Source organism: Symphalangus syndactylus, chromosome 2, assembly GCF_028878055.3.
Source record: "Symphalangus syndactylus isolate Jambi chromosome 2, NHGRI_mSymSyn1-v2.1_pri, whole genome shotgun sequence".
NCBI lineage: Eukaryota > Metazoa > Chordata > Mammalia > Primates > Hylobatidae > Symphalangus > Symphalangus syndactylus.
In genome coordinates, this window is record NC_072424.2 from 112,083,511 (window position 1) to 112,107,136 (window position 23,626).

At 43.3% G+C, this 23,626-nt stretch overlaps 1 protein-coding gene and 1 pseudogene across 1 annotated transcript in view; both read right to left on the reverse strand.

Moving 5' to 3' along the window:
- The window catches only part of SGK1 (serum/glucocorticoid regulated kinase 1), a 151,107-nt gene that overhangs the window by 124,990 nt on the left and 2,491 nt on the right, over positions 1-23,626 (reverse strand). The gene's annotated exons all lie outside the window — the stretch shown is intronic.
- Positions 4,388-7,869, reverse strand: LOC129473757 (keratin, type II cytoskeletal 8-like; annotated as a pseudogene).

The following is a 23,626-nucleotide window of genomic DNA, read 5'->3' on the forward strand; positions in this document are numbered from 1 at the left end:
ACTCTATCAAGGATTCTGATTGAACAGTCACTTAAATATTTCCATCTTTTAAAGAAGGTTGGAAGTACTACTGATACATCTTCCCAATGATCAAAATGTCAGAGTTCTCATTTGACAGAATAAAAAAAGACAAAAGAGGGAAATTAAATGACAGCACCATGGGCACGGAAGGTGATTCCCTAAGTCGTTTATCATCTTCATAATTGGATAACTCTCTTGTTTCCAGACTGTGCTTTCAGATAAACTCCCTGTTTTCATCTGTGTGCCATAAAAGACAAGAAGAGGGAGAGAATATTTTTAAGGTCTGAAGAATTAAGCTCCTGCAATCTGTACTTTAGGATCTAGATAATGTAAAATGGCTCATAATTTGCCAGTTTCTAATAAGCTGTACAAATCTCACTATTCCATTGGAAACAATTTGTATACTTCAAAAAAAGTCTTAAATAGTTATAACTTACCAAGATAACATTGCAAAGGAGTATTAGACTTAATATTTCAAGAGGCTTTGCTGGTCAATGTCCCCAAATGGTAAAAACTTTAGGTTAGAGGCAAATGAGACAATTAGATCTGTGTTTATTTATTTGCCAAACTACTATTAAAAAGAAAAACAAGCAAAAACACCTAGGCTGTAGGATTGACATTCATACAGCCTTGATTAGATAGAAGTTTCACTTTACAAACAGGTTTTTTTTTTTTTTTTTTTTTTTTTTTGAGACGGAGTCTTGCTGTGTCACCCAGGCTGGAGTGCAGTGGCGCGATCTCGGCTCACTGCAAGCTCCGCCTCCCGGGTTCAGGCCATTCTCCTGCCTCAGCCTCCCGAGGAGCTGGGACTACAGGCGCCCGCCAACACGCCCGGCTAATTTTTTGTATTTTTAGTAGAGACAGGGTTTCACCGTGTTAGCCAGGATGGTCTCGATCTCCTGACCTCGTGATCCGCCCGCCTTGGCCTCCCAAAGTGCTGGGATTACAGGCTTGAGCCACCGCGCCCGGCCCTACAAACAGGTTTTGACATTGTGTAGATCAAACTTTGATATCAAACCTTTAAACCTCAAGATTTGATAATATTTACTTTAATAAGAACTTCTACCTTCTACTAAATGTCAAAAAGAACAGAAATCAGACCACTTACTAAAAGCAAGCAGACTTGGAATCCACATTGGTTATCTTTTGTGAGTTAGGAAAAAGTTAGTAAGTATAAAGCCAAACTCAAGGAAGCCTGAATATTAAGATGATTTATGGAGACACTGAAGACATAAATCAGATATAATTATCTGATTTTCAAAAACTAGTCACTTCACCTCCTCGAATGGCCTCATAATTCCTTGATGACACATGGCAGAAAAGTGCTCATGTCAAACTAAAATGCAGACAAATGGTAAGATAAATGGCCCCATCCCAGTAACAATTTGACATCCCATTATTCCTTTTGAGGATTTCACCTGTGTACATCCAGAAGGTGCTAGGGGAATGAAAGGCATTCGGTTTTCAGGATTTTAGCAACACACATGAGAAAAGCTTCACTTTTGCACCCACTGACAATCAGATGAAAGATTCAGGTCATGTTGCAAGTTTTTCTGAACACGTGGCTGTGCAGATAGCTCAGGTCCTGAGCAAAAACAACAGCGAAGAACCCTCTGGCAGTGAAGTCTATCTTGGCCTCTGACCCCTTGGTCCTTCCTACTCACCTTCCTGTCTTTATTTTTCTTCAGCACATTTCCCATCTAATATACTGTGCTGTATTTTTTTTTTTCATTGTGATGAAATATACATCACATAAAATTTACCACTTTAGCCATTTTTAAGTGTGCAGTTTGGTCGTATTAGTACAATCACATTGTTGGGCAACCATCACCGCTATCCAATCTCCAAAACTGTTTTCATCTTCCCAAACTGAAGCTCCATACCCATGAAATAGTAATTCCTCATCTGCCTTCTTCCCTAGTCCCTGGCAAGGACCATTCTACTTTCTGTCTATAAATGGGACTACTCTAAGTACCTCATGTAAATTTAATTATACAGCATTTGTCCTTTTGTGACCAAGTATTTTACTTATACATTTGTGTTTATTTTATCTTATTTTTGAAATAGAGGCTCACTTTGTCACCCAGGCTGGTGTGCAATGGCATTATCTCGGCTCACTGCAACCCTCGCCTCCCAGGTTCAAGTGATTCTCCTGGCTCAGCCTCCTGAGTAGCTGGGATTACAGATGTGCACCACCACCCCCAGCTAATTTTTGTATTTTTAGTAGAGATGGGGTTTCACCATGTTGACCAGGCTGGTCTCCAACTACTGATCCTCCCCGCTTGGCCTCCCAAAGTTCTGGGAATACAGACGTGAGCTACCACGCCCAGCCAGTGAATCTTTATTAATGTGTTAGATAACAAAGTCTAGAGGAAAGCTAATAATTACTGTAAATTTCTCAGTAATGATGAGCATAAACGATATGGTGCCTTGAACAACTGTCATGTGACATGAAAATATCTGTGATTTTTATTAGTGACAAAATTGCAGGTCCTGGTAAAATGACTGTGGTTTTTGGCTACATTTATAATCGGAGAGACTAGATTTCAGCTAGAGATTAGTGAAAATGAATGTGTAATTTTTTTTTTCATCCAAGTTCTGAATTTCCTCCATTGACATCCTCCTGCCCCCCAGGGGATGTGTGGATGCTGGGTGAAGAGCCCTTGGCTGGGTAGCTGGATAGTGCAGTTGGGGAAGAGTAAGCTATTCTGCATGGTTGGAGAATGGAGTCCAGTGGATGAGGAAGGAGAAGCAGGAGAAAGAAAAAGAGATGAGGGGGTAGAGAGCTGAGCCAGGGCCCCATCTCAGCTATATAAATATAAGGGTAAGGAATTAGGGCTCTGTTTTGAGAGTCACGATAAACCACTGACATATTTTAAGCACAGGGATATCAAGGTCCCACTTGTATTTTAGAAAGCCCTTCTAGGACCAGGTGCAGTGACTCACACCTGTAATCCCAGCACTTTGGGACGCCAAGGCAGGTGGATAACCTGAGGTCAGGAGTTCGAGACCAGCCTGGCCATCATGGCGAAACCTCATCTCTACTAAAAATACAAAAATTAGCTGGGCATGGTGGCGCGTGCCTGTAATCCCAGCTACTAGGGGGACTGAGGCAGGAGGATCGCTTGAACCTGGGACGCAGAGGTTGCAGTGAGCTGAGATTGTGCCACTGCACTCTAGCCTAGACAACAGAGTGAGACTCTGTCTCAGAAAAAAAAAAAAAAAAAAAAAAAAAGCCCTTATAGATGGCAACCTGGAGGATTCTATGGGGAATAGTAGCAGGAGGCCAGGAGCAGGACAGTAGTAAGAGGCCATTAAAAAGATGGTGGCAGTTCTCCAGGTAAGGTTCAAGGTGACCTGAGCTCGCGAAATGGCAATGCAGACAGTCAGTAAGGATGTGGGAGTGGGAACCCGTGGCAATTTAGAAGGTAGAATTAAAAGTGGATTCTCTTCGAATCCTAGGCTGAAGAATCTGAAATGTAAGCATGAGAACAAAGAAGTTCATTTCAATTTTCTCAAGTTCGTGCTGTAACAGATGGTCAGCATAGAATGCTCAGCGAAAAACCACAGTAGTTGCCAGAGAAGTCATGTGATGTAATGGGAATAGAATCTCAAATGTCATCAGTGGACGTGAGTCTTCTTATCTGTGTGACCATGGGGAAGTTACTTATGCTTCCTCATGACCAGTGTCCTCATTGGTGAGGCAAGGCTAAGGACACCAGCATTTCTGAGTTGTGAGTCACAAGGGAGAGATGATCATTGGACATTTTGTAAATTTTTCATTTTGTTTATCATATTATTATTTTTATAGGCGAGATATTGCTCTGTTGGCCGGGCTGGAGTGCAGTGGGGCAATTTTAGCTCACTGCAGCATCCAACTTCTGGGTTCAAGCGATCCTCTCACTTCAGCCTTCCAAGTAGTTAGGACTACAGGCATATGCCGCTGTGCTCAGCTAACTTTTTCATTTTTTGTAGAGACAGGATCTCACTTTGGAAGGCAGCTATGCTCACCACTACACCGCCAACACCAGGATCTCACTTTGTTGCCCAAGCTGGTCTTGAACTCCCGGACTCAAGCAATCCTCTTGCCTCAGCCTCCTAAAGTGCTGAGATTACAGGCATGAACCACCATGCCTGGCCCATTTTGTCAATTAAGTGTTTTGGAAATGCTACTTGTTCATTATAATCAATCAGTAAAGGATAATTATTATAGAAATCAGTATTTACTAAGAGTTGAAGAAGCATTCAGCTCTTTTTTTTTTTTTTTTTTTTTTTTTTTTTGGCAGAGCTAGCTGAGGTTTTATTTTGGACCAAAAAAAAAAAAAAAAAAAAAAAAGCAGTTGAATTGTTTTGTAGCTGGAGGCATGGGCAAGGGGGGATCCCCAAGCAGTAAACTCCCCCGCAGGTGGGCTGAGGGCTAGGGCTGAGCCTCAGGTGGGTCTCCTGTTCCTTGTGCTACCCTGCACAGGGGCCTCCCTCCTGGGCTCTGGGGCAGCCACAAGAGGGGCAGGCTGGGAGGGGCTGCCTTGGCTGTTCACTCAGGCAGAACATCAGAGGACTTGGACACCAGCTTCCCATTGTGGGTCTCGATCTTCTTCACAACCACAGCCCTGGTGGAGCTGATGTGGCTGAAGGAGCTAGAGTCCAGGCCGCAGCTGAGGCTGGAACTTATGAGACCCCCATAGGCTGAGCTCAGACCACCTGCATAGCCGCTGGTGGTCTTCATATGGATACTCATGTTCTGCATCCCAGACTCCAGCCGGCTCTTCTAGCCCTTCAGCAGCTTCCTGTAGGTTGCGATCTCGATGTCCAGGGCCAGCTTGACGTTCATCAGCTCCTGGTACGCACGCAGCTGTCGCGCCATGGCCTGCTAGGCCCACTGCAGGGTGGCCTCCAGCTCAGACAGCTTGGCGTTGGCATCCTTAACAGCCAGCTCCCCATGCTGCTCGGCATCTGCGATGGCAGTCTCCAGGGAAGCCCTCTGGCCTTTGAGAGCCTCAATCTCAGCCTGGAGCCAGTTGATGTTCTGGTTCATCTTGGAGATCTCTATCTTTTTTTTTTTTTTTTTTTTTTTGAGACAGAGTCTCGCTCTGTCGCCCAGGCTGGAGTGCAGTGGCACGATCTGGGCTCACTGCAAGCTCCGCCTCCCGGGTTCAAGCGATTCTCCTGCCTCAGTCTCCTGAGTAGATGCAATTACAGGCATGCGCCACCACCCCAGGCTAATTTTTGTATTTTTAGTAGAGACAGGGTTTCACCATGTTGGTCAGGCTGGTTTTGAACTCCTGACCTCGTGATCAGCCCGCCTTGGCCTCCCAACGTGCTGGGATTACAGGCGTGAGCCACTGCGCCCGGCCTAGATCTCAGTCTTTGTATGCTGCAGGTCATCCCCGTGTTTCCCAGCCAGCATCTGCAGCTCCTCATACTTGATCTGGTACATGCTGTCAGCCTCAGTCCGGCTGCGGTTGGCGATCTCCTTGTACTGCGCCTTGACCTCAGCGATGATGCCGTCCATGTCCGGGGAGCGGCTGTTGTCCATGGACAGCATCACAGACGTATCCGAGATCTAGGACTGCAGCTCCCGATCTCCTCTTCATACAGCTGCCTCCGGAAGTTGATCTCGTTAGTCAGCCCTTCCAGGCGAGACTCCAGCTCTACCCTCTTCATGTAAGCTTCATCCACATCCTTCTTGATGAGGACAGATTCATTCTCCATCTCTGTAAGCTTGTTGATCTCATCCTCACCAGCCCCTGTGTGTTCCCAAGCTCTGCCTCCAGCTTCAGCTTCTCCTGGCCCCGAGTCTCTAGCTGCCGCCTAAGGTTGCTGAAGTAGCTCTCAAACATGTTGTCCATGTTGCTCCGAGCTGTCTTCTGCTGCTGCAGAAGGCTCCACTTGGTCTCCAGCATCTTGTTCTGCTGCTCCAGGAACCGTACCTTGTCTATGAAGGAGGCAAACTTGTTGTTGAGGGTCTTGATCTGCCCCTTCTCTTGGGTGTGCAAGGCCTGGATGTTGGGATCCACCTCCAGATTAAGCGGGCTCAGCAGGCTCTGGTTGACTGTGACGGCGGTGATGCCGCCCATGCCGCTGGCCCCACCATAGCCTCCACCCAGGCTACCCCGGAAGCTGCTGCTGCCCACTCAGGAGGAGCTTGAGGAGCTGATGCAGGCACTGGGCCCACTCGTGTAGAAGCAGCTGCTGAAGGCCCGGGGGCCAGAGATGGACACTTTGTAGGACTTCTGGGTCACCCTGATGGACATGGTGGAGGCAGGTGGGCTGAACCAGGCGGAGATTCCAGAAGGAGTGGAGAAGCTGCTTCTTGGTAGCATTCACCTCTTTTTTTTTTTTTTTTTTTAGACAGAGTCTCTCTCTGTCACCCAGGCTGGAGTGCAATGGTGTGATCTCGGCTCACTGCAACCTCTACCTCCTGGGTTCAAGTGATTCTCCTGCTTCAGCCTCCTGAGTAGCTGGGATTACAGGCATACACCACCATGCCCAGCTAATTTTTGTATTTTTAGTAGAGACGGGGTTTCACCATGCTGGCCAGAATGGTCTCAATCTCTTGACCTCATGATCCACCTGCCTCAGCCTCCCAAAGTGCTGGGATTACAGGTGTGAGCCACAGCGCCCGGCTCTCAGCTCTTAATTTAATTGCATTTAAAGAAAGCAATCTGTGCAATTCACAGTAGCTGGCAGCCAGGGTAACACAGGGTGACCTCATCTCTACAAAAAAATTACAAAAAAAAAAAAAAGAAAGAAAGAAAAAGCCAGGCATGGCAGCTCATGCCTATAGTTCCAGCTACTCTGGAGGCTGAGGTGCAAGGATCGCTTGAGCCAGTGAGGTCGAGGATGCAGTGAGCTGTGATTGTGCCACTGCCTTCTCGTCTGGGCAGCACAGCTAGATTTTATCTCAAACAAAACAAAACAAACAAAACAAAAAAATAGTAGCTGGGTAAGTGTCATAGATTCCACGGAACTAAAGCTGGCTCTGGAAACATATGTAGAATTTAGCTAAGTATGGAGTAAGGGTGAAATTGTGAGCAAAACAAACTTCCTGAGAGATCAGAGATGGGGAGTTATGCCAAGGAGTGAGGGAAGTTGAGGCAAGGTATGCTGATGTGTGCAGAACAGGGAGGACTTTGAAAACTATGCAAAGTGGTTGGCTGACATACAGTAAAACTCATAACAAGTATGCTCATTAGCATAATTATTAAACTCTGGCTTAGTAAACCACTTAAAAAAAAAGATTTCCAAGGTGGAAATACTCAATGTTTGGATATGCCTGTTCATTCTAGTTTAGGCATTTCCTTCTGACAGGGTTTTAGAGCCTCTAGTAGCTTTTCCAATCCTTGTGACTTTTTTTTTTTTTTTCTTTTGCCCTGAGTTTGGTGTAGTTGGATAATGAAATTTAAACTAAAGCATGTTAGCATCACCTATACTCAAGAAGGTCCAAATAACTCAATTCTTCACAAAATAAAATGCTTTTTTAATTCAAAAAAAGAAAGCAAGTCAAAAAGAGAGAGAGAGAGAAAAAAAAAACACACAGCAGATAACTGAGAAAATACGAGAGTTTATTGCCACTAAAAAAGGAACCTGGCTTCTAACATCACATTTGCCATTTCTCTATGTGACTCTAGGGAAGTACTTTTCTCTCTCAATGCCTTCTTCCCTCAGGAAAACCTTATTACTATGAGAAAGATGTTAATTTGTCTAAAGTGCTGTAATTTTTTCATGGGGATGTTAAGGAGGGAGAAGGCAGGGAGAAAGAAGATGGGGAGAGATGAGTTAAGAGATTTTACTAAGGAGTCCAAGTGAAAGATGGTGGTGGCGGGCTGGGCGTGGTGGCTCATGCTTGTAATCCCAGCACTTTGGGAGGCCGAGACGGGCAGATCACGAGGTCAGGAGATTAAGACCATCCTGGCTAACACGGTGAAACCCCAACTCTACTAAAAATTCAAAAAAATTAGCGGGGCGTGGTGGCGGGCACCTGTAGTCCCAGCTACTCGGGAGGCTGAGGCAGGAGAATGGCGTGAACCCGGGAGGCGGAGGTTGCAGTGAGCTGAGATTGAGCCACTGCACTCCAGCCTGGGTGACAGAGCAAGACACCGTTTCAAAAAAAGAAAAAAAAAAAAGAAAGATGGTGGTGGCTTGCACCAAGGGATAGGCCCTGGAGATAAAGAGAAGGGAGTTAAAAATAAATGTTTGGTTTTTTTTTTTTTTTTTTTTTTTTGAGATGGAGTCTCACTCTGTTGCCCAGGCTGGAGTGCAATGGCATGATCTCGGCTCACTGCAACCTCCACCTCCTGGGTTCAAGCAATTCTCCTGCCTCAGCCTCCGGAGTAGCTGGGAGTACAGGCATGCGCCACCACGCCCAGCTAATTTTTGTATTTTTAGTAGAGAGGGGGTTTCACCATCTTGGCTAGGCTGGTCTTGAACTCCTGACCTCGGGTGATCCACCCGCCTCGGCCTCCCAAAGTGTGGGGATTACAGGCGTGAGCCACCGCGCCTGGCCAAGAAATGTATTTTGGAAGTAAATGCAATAGAATATGCTGATGAATTGCACTGACGTTGGGAGAAAAGAAAGAGAAATAATTTCTAGATTTCTCTCTCTCACAAATGAGTTACGTAGTAGTATCATTTACTGAAATAGAGAAAAATGGGACGAAAAATCAAGAGTTGGGTTTTGAACAGGACTAGCTCAAGATGTGTGTGAGACACTTCAATGGTAATGTTTAGTAAACAATTGGGAACAGAGGTCTGGCATTCAGGGAACTAAGTTTCTGAATAACAGATTACATTTGAAGCACAAGAATGAATGAATCTGCATGTGGAGGAGGAGGAGGGAGAGTGGATGGGAAAGTGAGAAAGATGGAGAACTACAGTAAGAGGGAAAGGGCAAAGAGATGGTGAGAGGCCGGTGAGCCAAGGACTGAGTTTGAGCCATCCCCACATTATTGGTAGGACAGAGCAGGAAGGCCTAAAAGGAAATTAAGAAATCACCCACAAGTAGGAGGAGAGACTGGAGTGCTGGGCCACAGAAGCCACAACTGAGTATTCCAAGGAGGAGCGATCCACAGGAAGGACCACCTTCTCTCCTCTCCTCTCCTCTCCTCTCCTCTCCTCTCCTCTCCTCTCCTCTCCTCTCCTCTCCTCTCCTCCCTTCCCCTCCTCTCCTCTCCCCTTCTCTCCCCTCCCCTCCCCTCCTCTCCTCTTTTTGAGACAGGGTCTTACTCTGTTGTCCAGGCTGGAGTGTAGTGGTGTGATCATGGCTCACTGCAACCTCAACCTTCTGGGCTCAAGTGATCTTCCCACCACAGCCTCCCGAGTAACTGGGAATACAGGCGTGTGCCACCAGCCTGGCTATTTTTTTTTTTTTTTATTTCCTGGAGATCTGAGGGTCTTGCTATGTTGCCCAGGCTGGTCTTGAACTCTTGGGCTCAAGCAATCCTCCCATCTTTACCTCCCAAAGCACTGGGATTATTGGCATGAGCCACCACCGCTCTAGTAAACTGAAAGGGAAAGTTAAGATATGGATGGATAAGTGTCCGCAAGGCAAAAGAAATACAAAACAAAAGAGCTGGATATTAAAGAAAACAGAAGGATGGAATGCCCTCCAAGTTTTTGAGGCTTTAATGAGAAATATATTAGTGAATGGGGAATAATAGATTCTAAAGATCATTCAGAGTGTTGATGAGTTACATGGATTATGATTTTGAATTTCAAATGGATTTTAATTCTTTATGTAAGACAGACTAGAAAACAAAATTTCATATTAAATTGATTAAATTCGGTCAAAACTCATCAATAACAAATTATACATTGGACATAAATATTTCGATATCTCTTTGTCCCTCAGTGCCTTGTGCATATGTAACTAAAAAAGCAGAGTAATTTGGTGTCATTTGATTTAATGAGATCTTGCGCAAATGAAATACCTTTTTAACACTGAAGCTAGACCATTGCAGTGCTCCAGGGACAACTATCTATAGAAGATAAATTAATTATGTTCACTACTTCCTAAGCCTACAGAAACAACTAAATAACTAAATGAGAGAATCAACCTGTTGATGATGTGCAGGTCTTTTGAGAAATGACCTTTAATCAATAAAATCCCAGAGCACAGAGGTTTCATAGCAGCTTGTCTTCAGGCCAACTCATCAGTAAAATCACGACTTATACCACAACTAAAAGTTCAGAAAAGTAAGCTATAGAGGTAGGTCATAATTTTGAGGTCTGTCTTGATAATATCTAACACATTTTGAGTGCTTAGTGCGTACCAGACATTGGGGCTAAATACTTTACATGCGTTAGGTCATTTAATCCTCATAACAGTTCTTTGAGGTATTATTGTTATTATTATTATTATTTTATTATTTTGAGACAGAGTCTCACTCTGTCACCCAGGCTGGAGTGTAGTGGGGTGATCTTGGCTTACTGCAATCTCCACCTCCTGGGTTCAAGTGATTCTCCTGCCTCAGCCTCCCCACTAGCTGAGACGATAGGTGTGCGCCATCATGCCTGGCTAATTTTTATGTTTTTAGTAGAGAAAGGGTTTCACCATGTTGACCAGGCTGATCTCGAACTCCTACTCTTAAGTGATCCACCCACTTCAGCCTCCCAAAGTGCTAGGATTACAGGCATGAGCCGTCGTGCCCAGCCTGAGGTGTTATTATTAAATCCATTTTACAGATAAGCCTTAGAAAGTTAAGGCTTAGAGGCCGGGCGTGGTGGCTCATCCCTGTAATCCCAGCACTTTGGGAGGCTGAGGTGGGCGGATCACAAGGTCAGGAGATCCAGTCCATGCTGGCTAACACGGTGAAACCCCATCTCTACTGAAAATACAAAAAATTAGCCTGGCGTGGTGGCGGGCGCCTGTAATCCCAGCTACTCGGGAGGCTGAGGCAGGAGAATGGCGTGAACCTGGGAGGCGGAGCTTGCAGTGAGCCAAGATCGCACCACTGCACTCCAGCCTGGGCGACAGAGCAAGACTCTGTCTCAAAAAGAAAAAAGAAAAAAAAAAGATAGTTAAGGCTTAGAATATTAAATGCCTTGCCCAATGTTACCATGCTCGGAAACAATTTAGTTGAGAGGCCAACACTGTTTGTCTGATCTCATATTAGGAGTCCTTAATATTCTTCTCCTGTAAATGTTCAGATTTAAAAAACAGATCATAGATAAATTCAGTACAGTTGGATACAGTTTGAAAAATTATTTTATATTTTAGTGAAATAGAAAGTTTTAGCCAGGTGTAGTGCTGGGTGCCTGTTGTCATAGCTACTCGAGAGGCTGAGGTGGGACCATGATTGAGCCAAGGAAGTTGAGGCTGCAGTGAGCTATGATCCAGCCACTGGACTCCAGCCTGAGCGACACAGCAAGATTCTGTCTCTAAGGAAAAAAAAAGAAAAGAGAAGAAACTTTGACACAGTTTCTTTTTGCCACTCTTCATATTGAGAGGTGAAGTTTACTTTCCTTTCCCTTGAATCTGGGCTGGCCCTATGACGTTTTGTTTTGGATTAATAAAATGCAGCAGAAGTCACACTATGAGACATCCAGGACTCGGCCTTATGAGATCGTCAGCTTCCACAGGCTCTCTTGAAGCACTCCCTGTTAGAAGCCAGCAGCCATCTAAGTCTATCTTAAGAACATGTTACTGTGAGGATGCCCAAGCTATGTGGAGAGAGAAAGAGGCCAATAGAGATGCACTAAGACACCAAACATGAAGCTTTCTTGGATTTTCTGGCTCAGCTCAACCACCAGCTGAAGGCAGCCAAGGAAAGACTCAGCCAACGTCACAGGGAGCAGAAGCCTCCAAATGAGTGAAACTGAATTCCTAATCCACAGAATCGTGAGCAAATAAATGACAGTGGCTTTTGCTCATCAAATTCTGGGTAGTTTGCTTTGCAATAATAGTAACATAAATTTAGTAGAGTTGGACACAATTTGAAAGAAATACGGGCTGGGTGCGGATGCTCACGCTTGTAATCCCAGCACTTTGGGAGGCTGAGGTGGGCGGATCACTCGAGGTCAGGAGTTTGAGACCAGCAAGGCCAGCAAGGTGAAAACACGTCTCTACTAAAGATATAAAAGTTAGCCGGGTGTGGTGGCAGACTGAGGCAGGAGAATGGCTTGAACCTGGGAGGTGAAGGTTGCAGTGAGTGGAGATTGCACCACTGCATTCCAGCCTGGGCAATAGGGAGGATCACTTGAGTCTTGAAGTTCAAGGTTAAAGTGAGTTATCATCGCACCACTACTCTCCAGTCTGGGGGACAGAGCAAGATCCTGTCTCAAAGAGGGAGAGAGAGAGAGAGAGAGAGAGAGAGAGAAAGAAAAGGAAAGAACAATGAGAAAAAAAAAACAAGGCAGTTTACAATGAAAAACACATAAGAGGAGAGTGAAAATAAAAACACAAGATTAAAACCAAATTCAGTGACTAAGAAGTTATTTCTAAAGATTTGTCCAATCTGTTCACTGAAATTTATATTTAAATTTACCTTTGAGTTTCCTGGCAACTGAGGCAAACCTAAGAGATTATATCATGCTAAATGTGATTTCCTTCAGAAAAGAAAAATCTTTAACCTACTACTAAATTATAAGAGCACTTTACTACATGGATCCCTTTACAGGGAACAGTGAATGATAGAGAAGACAATGACTTCAAAAGAGATGTTATATAACCAGGCACGGTTGCTCACACCTGTAATCCCAAAACACTTTGGGAGGCCAAGACGGGTGGCTCGCCTGAGGTCAGGAGTTTGAGTCCAGCCTGGTCAATATGGTGAAACCCCCGTCTCCACTAAAAATACAAAAATTAGCTGGGCATGGTGGCTAGTGCTTGTAGGCCCACCTACTCTGGAGGCTGAGGCACAAGAATCACTTGAACCCCAGAGACGGAGGTTGCAGTGAACCAAAATCACGCCCACTGCAGCCCAATCCAGCCAGCCTGGGCAACAGAGTGAGACTTCATCTCAAAAAAAAAAAAAAAAAAAGGAAAAGAAAACCCGGTTTCTACTAAAAATACAAAAATTAGCCCAGCGTGGTGGTGTGTGTTTATAGTCCCAGCTACTTGGATGGCTGAGGCAAGAGAATCACTTGAACCCAGGAAGCAGAGATTGCAGTGAGCCGTGATCGCACCACTGCACCCCAGTCTGGGTGACAGAGTGAGACCCTGTCTCAAAAAAAAAAAAAAATGTTATTTACAATACAGATGTGTCTCAGATGATGGAATTTAAAAAAAATTTATTCAATGTATTTTACTGTTTTTTCAGAGATGGGGTTTTGTTCTGTTGCCCAGGCTAGAGTGCAGTGGTGTGACCATGGCTCACTGCAGCCTCCACCTCCTGGACTCAAGTGATCCTCCCAACTCAGCCTCCCAAAGTGCTGGAATTACAGGGATGAGCCATCATGTCTAGCACATGATGGAACTTCAACATAAACCAAACAGAATAAAATGCAAAGAACTTTTGATTTCTATATGGGTTTTCAGATTAACTCCCCTCTTTCTCCTCCATAGACCTTAGGCATTTCACAATCTTTTGGCTTTCTGTTTCAACATATACTTATTGATAACCCCCCAGGGGCCAGGTCCTGAGGGTTTAATTGTATGTAAAAGAGAAGGAAGGTCCTTGTCTTCATAGAGCTCATAGTCCAGGAGGACATTAATTAATGCTGAAGACATTCATTAAAAAGCTTTACCAATACGCAATTGCAAACTGACGGGTGCCATAAAAAATAGCACAAGGCCGGGCGCGGTGGCTCAAAGTGCCTGTAATCTCAGCACTTTGGGAGGCCGAGGTGGGTGGATCACCTGAGGTCAAGAGTTTGAGACCTGCCTGGCCAACATGGTGAAACTCCGTCTCTACTAAAAATACAAAAATTAGCTGGGCATGGTGGTGCATGCCTGTAATGCCAGCTACTCAGGAGGCTGAGGCAGAAGAATCGCTTGAACCCGGGAGGCGGAGGTTGCAGTGAGCCGAGATCGCAACACTGCACTCCAGCCTGGGCAACAGAGTGAGACTCCGTCTCAAAAAAAAAAGAAAGAAAAAGAAAGAAAAAACACACAGAGGCTATAATGAGCGTGTCATGGGGGACACAATACAAGTTTCTGGGGAAGGGAGTGGGGGAGTGAAGGAAGCTTGTGATTTCTTTTTTCCTTTTGAGACAGGGTCTCTCACTCTATCTCCCAGGCTGGAGTACAGTGGTGGCATCACGGCTCACTGCAACCTCCACCTTCTGGGTTCAAGTGATCCTGGCACCTCAGCCTCCTGAGTAGCTGGGACTACAGTCACTCACCACCACACCTGGCTAATTTTTTAATTTTTTGTAGAGATGGGGTTTTGCCATGTTCCCCAGCTGGTCTCGAATCCGCTCACCTCGGCCTCCCAAAGTGCTGGGATTACAGATGTTAGCCACTGAGCTTGACCTGGAAGCTTATGATTTCTTATTTTCTCTTTCCCACCTTAAAACCTGACACATCAAAGTGCTCAATTCATGTTGGCTGTTGATGATGAGAATACAAAGAAATAAAAGGGGGGGGGGAATTTCGACACTAATTCTGAAATAAATTCTGAATCTGTTATTTCAAAGGATATTAACTTTAGAAATGAAGACACATTAGAAATTTGCATTGCTCTGATTTTTGTAAAAGAATGAAATGTATAATGCAAGACGTAACTGCCAAGGTACTAGATGAAAAAAAAATTATACATTCTGAAATTCCATCTGATAGAGATCAATTCTGAAGGGTTAATCTCAATTGCCTGATTTAATGTGTTTGCTTTGCACCAGATGAATAATAATTAGCAATGGCTTCAGCAACTTATTAGTGACAATGTAGAGAAGGTGTGGGCTCTTTTACGTAAAAGCTGACTAATAGACAAATAAATTAGATACGACTGTTTCGCCAAAGCTGATAACTAAGGCCCTGTATACAATGAGTGCCAAGTCCTGGTTGTTTCTGCGTAACATTTAATCTTTGCAGGCAAGTGGTTGAAGGAGAAAGCAATTATATTGACGTTCATTGTAGAAATTCATTTACAGATTGTTACTACAATTGTCCCTCAGTCTCTGTGGGAGATTGATTCCAGGACTCCTGCAGATCCCAAAATCCATAGATGCTCAAGCCCCTGATATAAAATGGCATAGCATTTGCATATAGCCAATGCATACCCTCCCTAACATTTAAAATGATCTCTAGATTGCTTATAATAGCAAATACAATATAAATGCTATGTAAATAGTTGTTATACTATATTGCTTAGGGAATAATGACGAGAAGAAAGGTCTGTACGTGTTCAGTACAGACGAAAGCATCCTTTTTTTTTCCCCAAATATTTGACCTGCAGTTGGTTGAATCCACAGGTGTGGAACCCATGGATACCTGGAAGCAGTTAAAATCACTCCAAGATTTTCTTTAAATTCTTCTCTTCATCAATACTCTCTCTATTCAACCAAGTAATGATATCATAATTACACATGGTAGCTCTTCCCCAAGCCCCTTGATTAAATTGTTTTTATTGATTCATCAAGCATATATTACTGAGTGTCTACTATGCACCAGGCACACAGACAGAGCTGTGAACAAGACAGACAAGGTCCTGCACCCAGCAAGTGTATATTCTAGGTTTCAGAGAAGCTATATGAGGCTGCGAAGAGGATTCTTTTTTAATATCTTTATTTTTATACTACCCCTCCACAGCCTTACCCCAATCTTTTAAACCACACCAGAAGCTATGTACTCATCGTTTTTTTTCCTGTAATTTTTTTTTTACAATACAACCTAAATAAATACTGGCCCAGAAAGATTCAGGGTTCAAAGAAAATTCAGCTGCTTTCAGAAAGATCATTCTATAGGAAAGATCACATTTCTGAGTAATAAGCATTATAAATACATATTCCGATTTATTTTTAATTCTCAAACTATTAACTTTCATTTTTTTCCCTTCTCTGGCATATTTTAATTTTGGTCCTACAGGGACTTGAGTCTAAATATGTTTTAACAATTTGGGGGACTTTTTTTTCACCTTGCTATTTCTAGAGACTAAAATCTTTGAGCTACCAAGGTCTTTCAAACTGGCTGATGTCACTCTAACAAACTCAGAGATAGCAAGATGTTCCTTAAACCACTGGGTTAGAACAAGAATCCTTTGTTTTCTATGGGCACAATCCTAGGAATGTTTCTTTTCTTTTTTTTTGAGACAGAGTCTCTCTCTGTCACCCAGGCTGGAGTGAAGTGGTGCCCTCTCAGCTCACTGCAACCTCCACCCCCCCGGGGTTCAAGTGATCCTCCTGCCTCAGCCTCCTGAGTAGCTGGGATTACAGGTGCACACCACCACACCCTGCTAATTTTTGTATTTTTAGTGGAGACAAGATTTCACCATGTTGGCCAGGCTGGTCTCAAACTCCTGACCTCAGGTGATCCATCCGCCTCAGCCTTCCAAAGTGCTAGGATTACAGGCGTTTGCTACCGTGCCTGGCAAGCCTAGGAATATTTCACTTCATGCTTTTCTCTTTTGCCTTGCTGTGAGCTTATCCTCCAGAGACAACAAAGAGAGAGACAGAGAGAGAGACAGAGACAGAGAGACAGAGAGAGACAGAGAGACAGAGAGACAGAGAGAGACAGAGAGAGAGAAAGTGGAAGAACCACATGACCAGTCATTTCCCGAAGCAAATGCCATTTTGGGTGAATGCCCTGACCTAGGAAGGAAAAAGAGGCCAAGGTTACCCTAATGTTACAGAAGTAGCTAAGTGAATTCTTCTCAGAAAAATGTCACAGCAGGCTCTAGAAAGCAATTAGAGTCATATTTTGGCACCTCGAACTACCAAATAGAAGACTCCTCTACTGCGCCAGTTACATCTTTGATTTTCATTTCCCTTTGTTGTAAATACAATGTCATTTCAGAATGCTGAAGAAATAGATGTGAGAGTAAATAAACTATAATAATAATCCTTTCTCCACATGCCATGGCAGCTGCAGGAGGATGCCAACGCAGCACCGAACTTGCCTAACTGTCTGCTTTTCCTGTCCTCCTCCTCCTCCACCTCCTTCACCTCCTTCTCCTCCACTTTCCACACATGGTCTTTTATAAATTTGCCAGCATCACTGTGCAGTTTGCCAGAGAAACTTGGCCACTTGCTGGGAAAGCCTGCTCTTAGACCAAGGACCAGGGTAGGTCACTGCTGCTGTCCTCATTTCTGGGCCAGGAGGATTCACTGAGAGTGAGGTCCAGAACCACCTGCTTTCCCATTACAGAGGATGTGGATCTCTATAGAGACACTGCATATCCCTTTAGTTAAAGCTCTTCAAAGACTCTGTTTATCCTGCGAGCTGAACTTTCTTGAGCCCCATAGAATGGATAAAAATCTTCATCCCCAGGTTGGTGAGGAGCCAATGATTTCACGCTCAAACAAGCTGACAAGCTAGGAATCCTAGTTTTCCTTAGCAGGCAGGAAACAGCATCCCACTCATAAGTCAGGAGTCTTTTCTGCCAATGTTAGGAATGTTGATATTTACCTTTATTTTTGGACTTATTTCTAAAAAAAATTAACTAGTATGTAAAAAAAAAAAAATCACACTTTAAAAATATGCTTCTACAATATTTGCTCTAGCGAACTATCTTTAGCTTGACCTAAATTACTAATTAAACTTTTCTATTGATCCAATTCCCATTACGTTACTGTTCTTGCCTTCATGCTTTCATATTCGGAAATCTCCAACATGCATTTTGATGGCTCCGCCCCCCACGTTCCTCACTCCCACCCCCTCATTTTGGTTTTGCTTTACCTTGTTAAGCACTTACAGATCATAAAATATGGGTGAGCTCAGAATATCTCTTACTCCAGTGTTGCATATGGCACCCGCATTTCAGCACCAGCCCTTTAAAAAATGGTGCAGAATTTCAAGGAACTCAGCTACACTTTCCATTCAAAATCCCTCCCAAGCACTGTAGCTAAGAGCCTATCTCAGGATTTTCTTGAGAGCTGCTGGGGAGGCAAAATATCTATTTAACGAAAATGGCTCATCATCCACATTCTGCAGTACTGAGACTAATTCCCCAGCACTGCCAAACTCAGTCTGCTGAACTCCCTCATCCCAACTCTCTAAGGCTTAGTGGTCAAAGTGCCAAAGGCATCCGTCTTACTCACACTCTGTGGCTCCTAAGACCACGCTGAAAAGTGAGGATAAATAATAATTGAAAGACATTTTTAGGATTCTAGTTGGGAGGATACATAATGCAGATACTAAGATACTATATAGTTTTTTTTGTTGTTGGTTTTTTTTTTTGAGACAGAGTTTCACTCATGTCACCCAGCCTGGAGTGCAATGGCGTGATCTTGGCTCACTGCCACCTCCGCCTCCCAGGTTCAAGTGACTCTCCTGCCTAGGCCTCCTGAGAAGCTGGGATTACAGGTGCCCACCACCACTCCCAGCTAATTTTTGTATTTTTAGTAGAGACGGGATTTCACCATGTTGGCCAGGCTGGTCTCAAACTCCTGACCTCAGGTGATCCGCCTGCTTTGGCCTCCCAAAGTGCTGGGATTAAAGGTGTGAGCCACTGTGCCCAGCCTACTATATATTATTGAAGTTAGTAATTCATATTAATGCAAAATAAAAGGAGATTAGTGAATCACTGCTATGTCTGTCTTGTTTGGCCCGACAAGAAAAGTATCATAGAAGAGAAGGTGTGTTATGGGCACTGGATCAGCAAATAAGCTGAGGTCAAGCTTCCCTAAGTACCCACCAGCTCTGAAGGGGAAGTGACAGCTTGTCTTTGAGCCGGATTTAGGTTACATTTCAGTCTTAATTTATATCTAATCCATATCCAAACATAGAGAGAAATAAAATACATTAGATTTCTGAGCCACCAAAGCCTGTTTAAAGGAAGAAGGAGGAGGAAGGAGACGAGGGCAATGACTTAGGGGCAAGTAATAGAAGGATTTGTTGTTTTATTTTATGCATTCTTTTATTCAACAAATATGTTTTGACAAGTAGGGGATATAGTGAACAAGGTGACCGGTTTTCTGTCCTTAAAGACCTTCCAGCCAGTTGTGGTGGCTCATGCTTATAATCCCAGCACTTTGGGAGGCCAAGTCTTGGGGATCACCTGAGATCAGGAGTTCGAGACCAGCCTGGCCAACATGGTGAAACCCCGTCTCTACTAAAAACAAATACAAAAAAATCAGCTGGGCATGGTGGTACACACCTGTAATCCCTGCTACTCAGGAGGCTGAGGCAGGAGAATTGCCTGAAACTAGGAGGCAGAGGTTGCAGTGAGATAAGATGGTGCCACTGCACTCCAGCCCGGGTGACAGAGTGAGACTCTGTCTGAAAAACAAAACAAAACAGAAAACCTTCCTGCCCTGTGGGAGCTACAGAGGAATAAGCAGTACTAATGTGACAGTGCAGTGTCACTGGGACCATGTGCTGTGTTGTGGGTGCAGGCTCAAGAGGAACTCAAATAGCTTAGATTTTAGCCATTCCGAAGAAAGCACAGTAGGAGCCCCTGGAGTCTCCGCCATGTGCCGGGAAGTATGATAAAAAATATCTTGAAAAAATCTAAAGCAGACTTCAGATTTGTTAGAAAGCATTCCTACCGCTCTCAGTAGTCACTTGGAGAATCTACCTCTTCATAGCTAAGGCCATAACAACATCAACAACAACAACAACAACAAAACACCTCTTTGGGTTGTCTTCACAAGTAGTTTCCAATTCGGTAGAGCCAATCCTGCAACAGTATTGGCATCATCGCAGTGCACTCCAGTGACGCAAATGAAAAGACTGCTGCTGGTAAACCAACTACCTGAATTTGAATTCTGGCTATACCTCTTCCTAGGTCTACGATCTTTAACAAATTAGTTAACCTCTGACCCTCAGTTTCCTTGGCTATAAAATGGGCATAATGAAGGATTGTGAGAGTTACCTGAGGAAAGTGCTTTGAATGGTGCTGCTCAATAATGTTACCCTCTGAGAAGACATCGAGTTTCCCATAAGAAAAGGGCCTTTGTTATTCCAATTTGACTACTTTAAGCAGGCAAAATAGAACAGTAAAAGGAAACCAAATGTAAAGGGATGCTGTTTATGGAACAGTTGTGAAGAATAAGCACTTCAGAGGAGCTTAATTTAATTTTTCAGCTCTGCTAGAGTAAATATTGTAACCAGGCTAAAAACCTTTCATTTGTTCCCGTAGTTATTAGAGAAAGGAGGAGGCCGGAGAAGACATAGCATTTCACTTCTCTGAACTTCACCCTGGATTATTTAATGTTGACAGGCATTCAGGATGTATAGAGATTAAGGACACAGACTCTGGAGCCTGGTGCTGGGATCCAAACCCTGATCCTGTCACTAACTAGCTATGTGACTTGGGGCAAGTTCTTCAACTTCTGTATACCTCAGTTTCTTCATCTATGAAATCACAATAATCAAAGTACCTATCTCAGGTATTTTTATATATGATATATATATATTTTTTTTTTCCTTGAGATGGAGTCTCACTCTGTCATCCCGGCTGGAGTGCAATGGTGAGATCTCGGCTCACTGCAACCTCTGCCTCCCTGGTTCAAGCGATTCTCCTGCCTCAGCCTCCTGAGTAGCTGGGATTATAGGCGCCTGCCATCACACCTGGCTCATTTTCGTATTTTTAGTAGAGACAGGGTTTTACCACGTTGGCCAGGTTGGTCTTGAACTCCTGACTTTAAGTGATCTGCCTGCCTAACCCTCCCAAAGTTCTAGCATTACAGGCGTGAGCCAACGCGGCCAGCCTGTGTATGATGATTTAAATGTGTAATGTACTTAAAGCTCTTAGAACCATGCCCAGCAATATTAATGCCATTTAAGTCATAGTTATTAGAAAAGCTACTGTTATTAAAGCATAACCCAAGGAATTGTTCAAATGCATATAATCATAAAATATGGAGTCAAGGCTGGGCACGGTGGATGGCTCACGCCTGAAATCTCAACACTTTGGGAAGCTCCCTTGAGCCCAGGAACGCGAGACCAGCCAGGGCAACATAGTGAGACCTTGTCTCTGCAAACAACCAACCAACCAAACAAACAAAAATAACAACAACAAAAATACAGAGTCAAAATGGAAGGGTCTTGTCAAAGTTGGTAGTCACTATGCAGTTAGTTTCACGAAGATAAAACGTGGTTATTTTGTTCCTACTCTATTTGTTGAAAAATGAATGAATGAGGCATGAAAGACTTGACTAGTTTGATGTTGAGAACTTAACGAAGAGGAAAGCACACGAGATCTGGAAGTGAAAACCCAAAACATGAGTCCTGGCTTAACCTCATTCTAATTTGACAGGTGATTTACCACAGGTACTCAGTTTCCTCATCTTTGAAAGAGGGAAGTCAGAGGGAGAATTTCTGAGGTTCATTCCACGTCCAAAATTCTGCAGCGTTAGATAGCCTTTCGAATTTTACAAAAGGTAATGTAATCATGGCTGTGGAAGTTTTTTTCATATACCTTGTGTATTTCCAAAAAGGATTATCGAGTTGGAGACAATGTCATTTGTTTGTGTTTTCTAAATCATTATGTAAGAATCTGAGCCACAGCCGGGCACGGTGGCTCAAGCCTGTAATCCCAGCACTTTGGGAGGCTGAGGCGGGCGGATCACGAGGTCAGGAGATTGAGACCATCCTGGCTAACACGGTGAAACCCCGTCTCTATTAAAAACACAAAAAATTAGCCGGGCGTGTTGGCGGGCGCCTGTATTCCCAGCTACTCGGGAGGCTGAGGCAGGAGAATGGTGTGAACCCAGGAGGTGGAGGTTGCGGTGAGCCAAGATCGCGCCACTGCACTCCAGCCTGGGGGACAGAGAGAGACTCCGTCTCAAAAAAAAAAAAAAAAAAAGAATCTGAGCCACAAACAGAACAAATGTTTAAATCCATGAAAATGGATTACCTTTAGCTGGACAGATAACTTTTAAAACTCTTGGATTGAGAGAATAAAACTGATAAGGACATTTTTCCATTCATCTTAAATGAATTTTTGGAGACTCTTAAGAGTAAAATATAATCCATACACATCTAATGCTAATTTATCATGAACACTTAAAGAATAAAAGTAGAACTCTTGTCTAGTTTAGTTCAGCAACTCTCTGCTAAATGAAATTAAGCTGCTTTAGTTGAGCTTTTAAAATATGAGGATGAAAAGCATAAATCCAAAGGATTTTGTAGAACTAGCATCCGGACTGTCTTTCTTCAGATTATGTTCCTAGAATCTGAGTTCCCCAGGGCTGCCTCTCATTACTGTCAGTATTAAGGAATAGAAAGGAGCTGGAAGAGGCTTGGCTGCCTTTATAGGTTTTTGGTAGTGGCATAAAGATTTCGCTTGGTCGGGGGAGGGTGGTAGGGGGATAGAAGAGTCTGTTGTGGAAACTAAAAGAAAAGAAGGGGAGAGTGGTCTGAAATCAAAAAGCCTGGATTACGTATACAAGCTTTGAGTTGAACAAGGTTTAAATTTTAGCTCTGCTACTTTTTAGTTATGTGAACTTGGGCGAGTGGTTTAATCTCTCTAAGTCACACTTTGCACATTTAATAATGTTGCTTACCTTATAGGGTTACTGTGAAGATTAAATGAGCTAATAAATGTAAAGCATTCCTACCTAGAACATAGTCAGCTCTAATAAATAGTGACTGACAGCTACAAGGGCAGAAAACCTATATTCTCCTTTAGTTTCTTATGCTCCCTCTGGAATGTCTCAGAAGCATAGGAAGCACTGTTTAAGTCTCCTGCAATCAAAACTCATTCTTTTTAATTAGCCCTAATAGACCCTATGGGTTTTTTTTTGTTTTTCCAAAATCTAGTCATAGTTTAATGTGGGCTATGGACAAAGGTTCACTTTGTAAGACTGTCTAGCTAGGTTAAAAACAAAATATGCAGAAATGTGTGAAACTTCAACAATAGAATATAAGAAAATGAATTATTCTTAACTGCAAACAAAGGCATTATAGTATATGAATGTGTATGTGAAGTAAAAGTTTGGAAAGTATAAACATCAGTATGGTAACAGTTACTACATCTGGGGAAGGGAGAAAGATTGGAGAGGAGGTGGGATATACCTTATTATTGTTTTAATGTTTTGTTTTATAGATTTATTTACATATTGTTTAATTAAAAACAAACAAAAAAAGCAAACCAAAAGCAAAGTCATGTACAAGCTGAAATAAACATTTAGAATACAGAATTTGTGGAATAAACCAAAGTAGACAAGAATCAAAGAATTTATCCCTGGGGCATTCAATGACTTGATACAAGGTCACCTTCTACTTAGTTAACTGTCCTTGAGGAGTAAGGAGAGTGCGGGGGCAGGAGAGATGTCTGATCCTGTCTCCAGCAACTGATAGACCCAGGTTAGAAGGCAGATGAAGCTGCCTGCCAGTTATCTTGGTAGAAACTTCTTTCTACATGTACTCAGATAAGACATCAGTACCCTGGGTGGTTCTTTGCAAAATTCAAGGTCTGCAGAGTCACCAACTGAAGCCTATTGGTAAATTTGCTTTTAAGCAAAACAAAACCAAATGGCAAATTAGTATTTCTATTAGTACATTTTGATAACAAAGAAAATAAAAGACAATTTAAAATTTATGTAACTTAAATCTACATTGCTT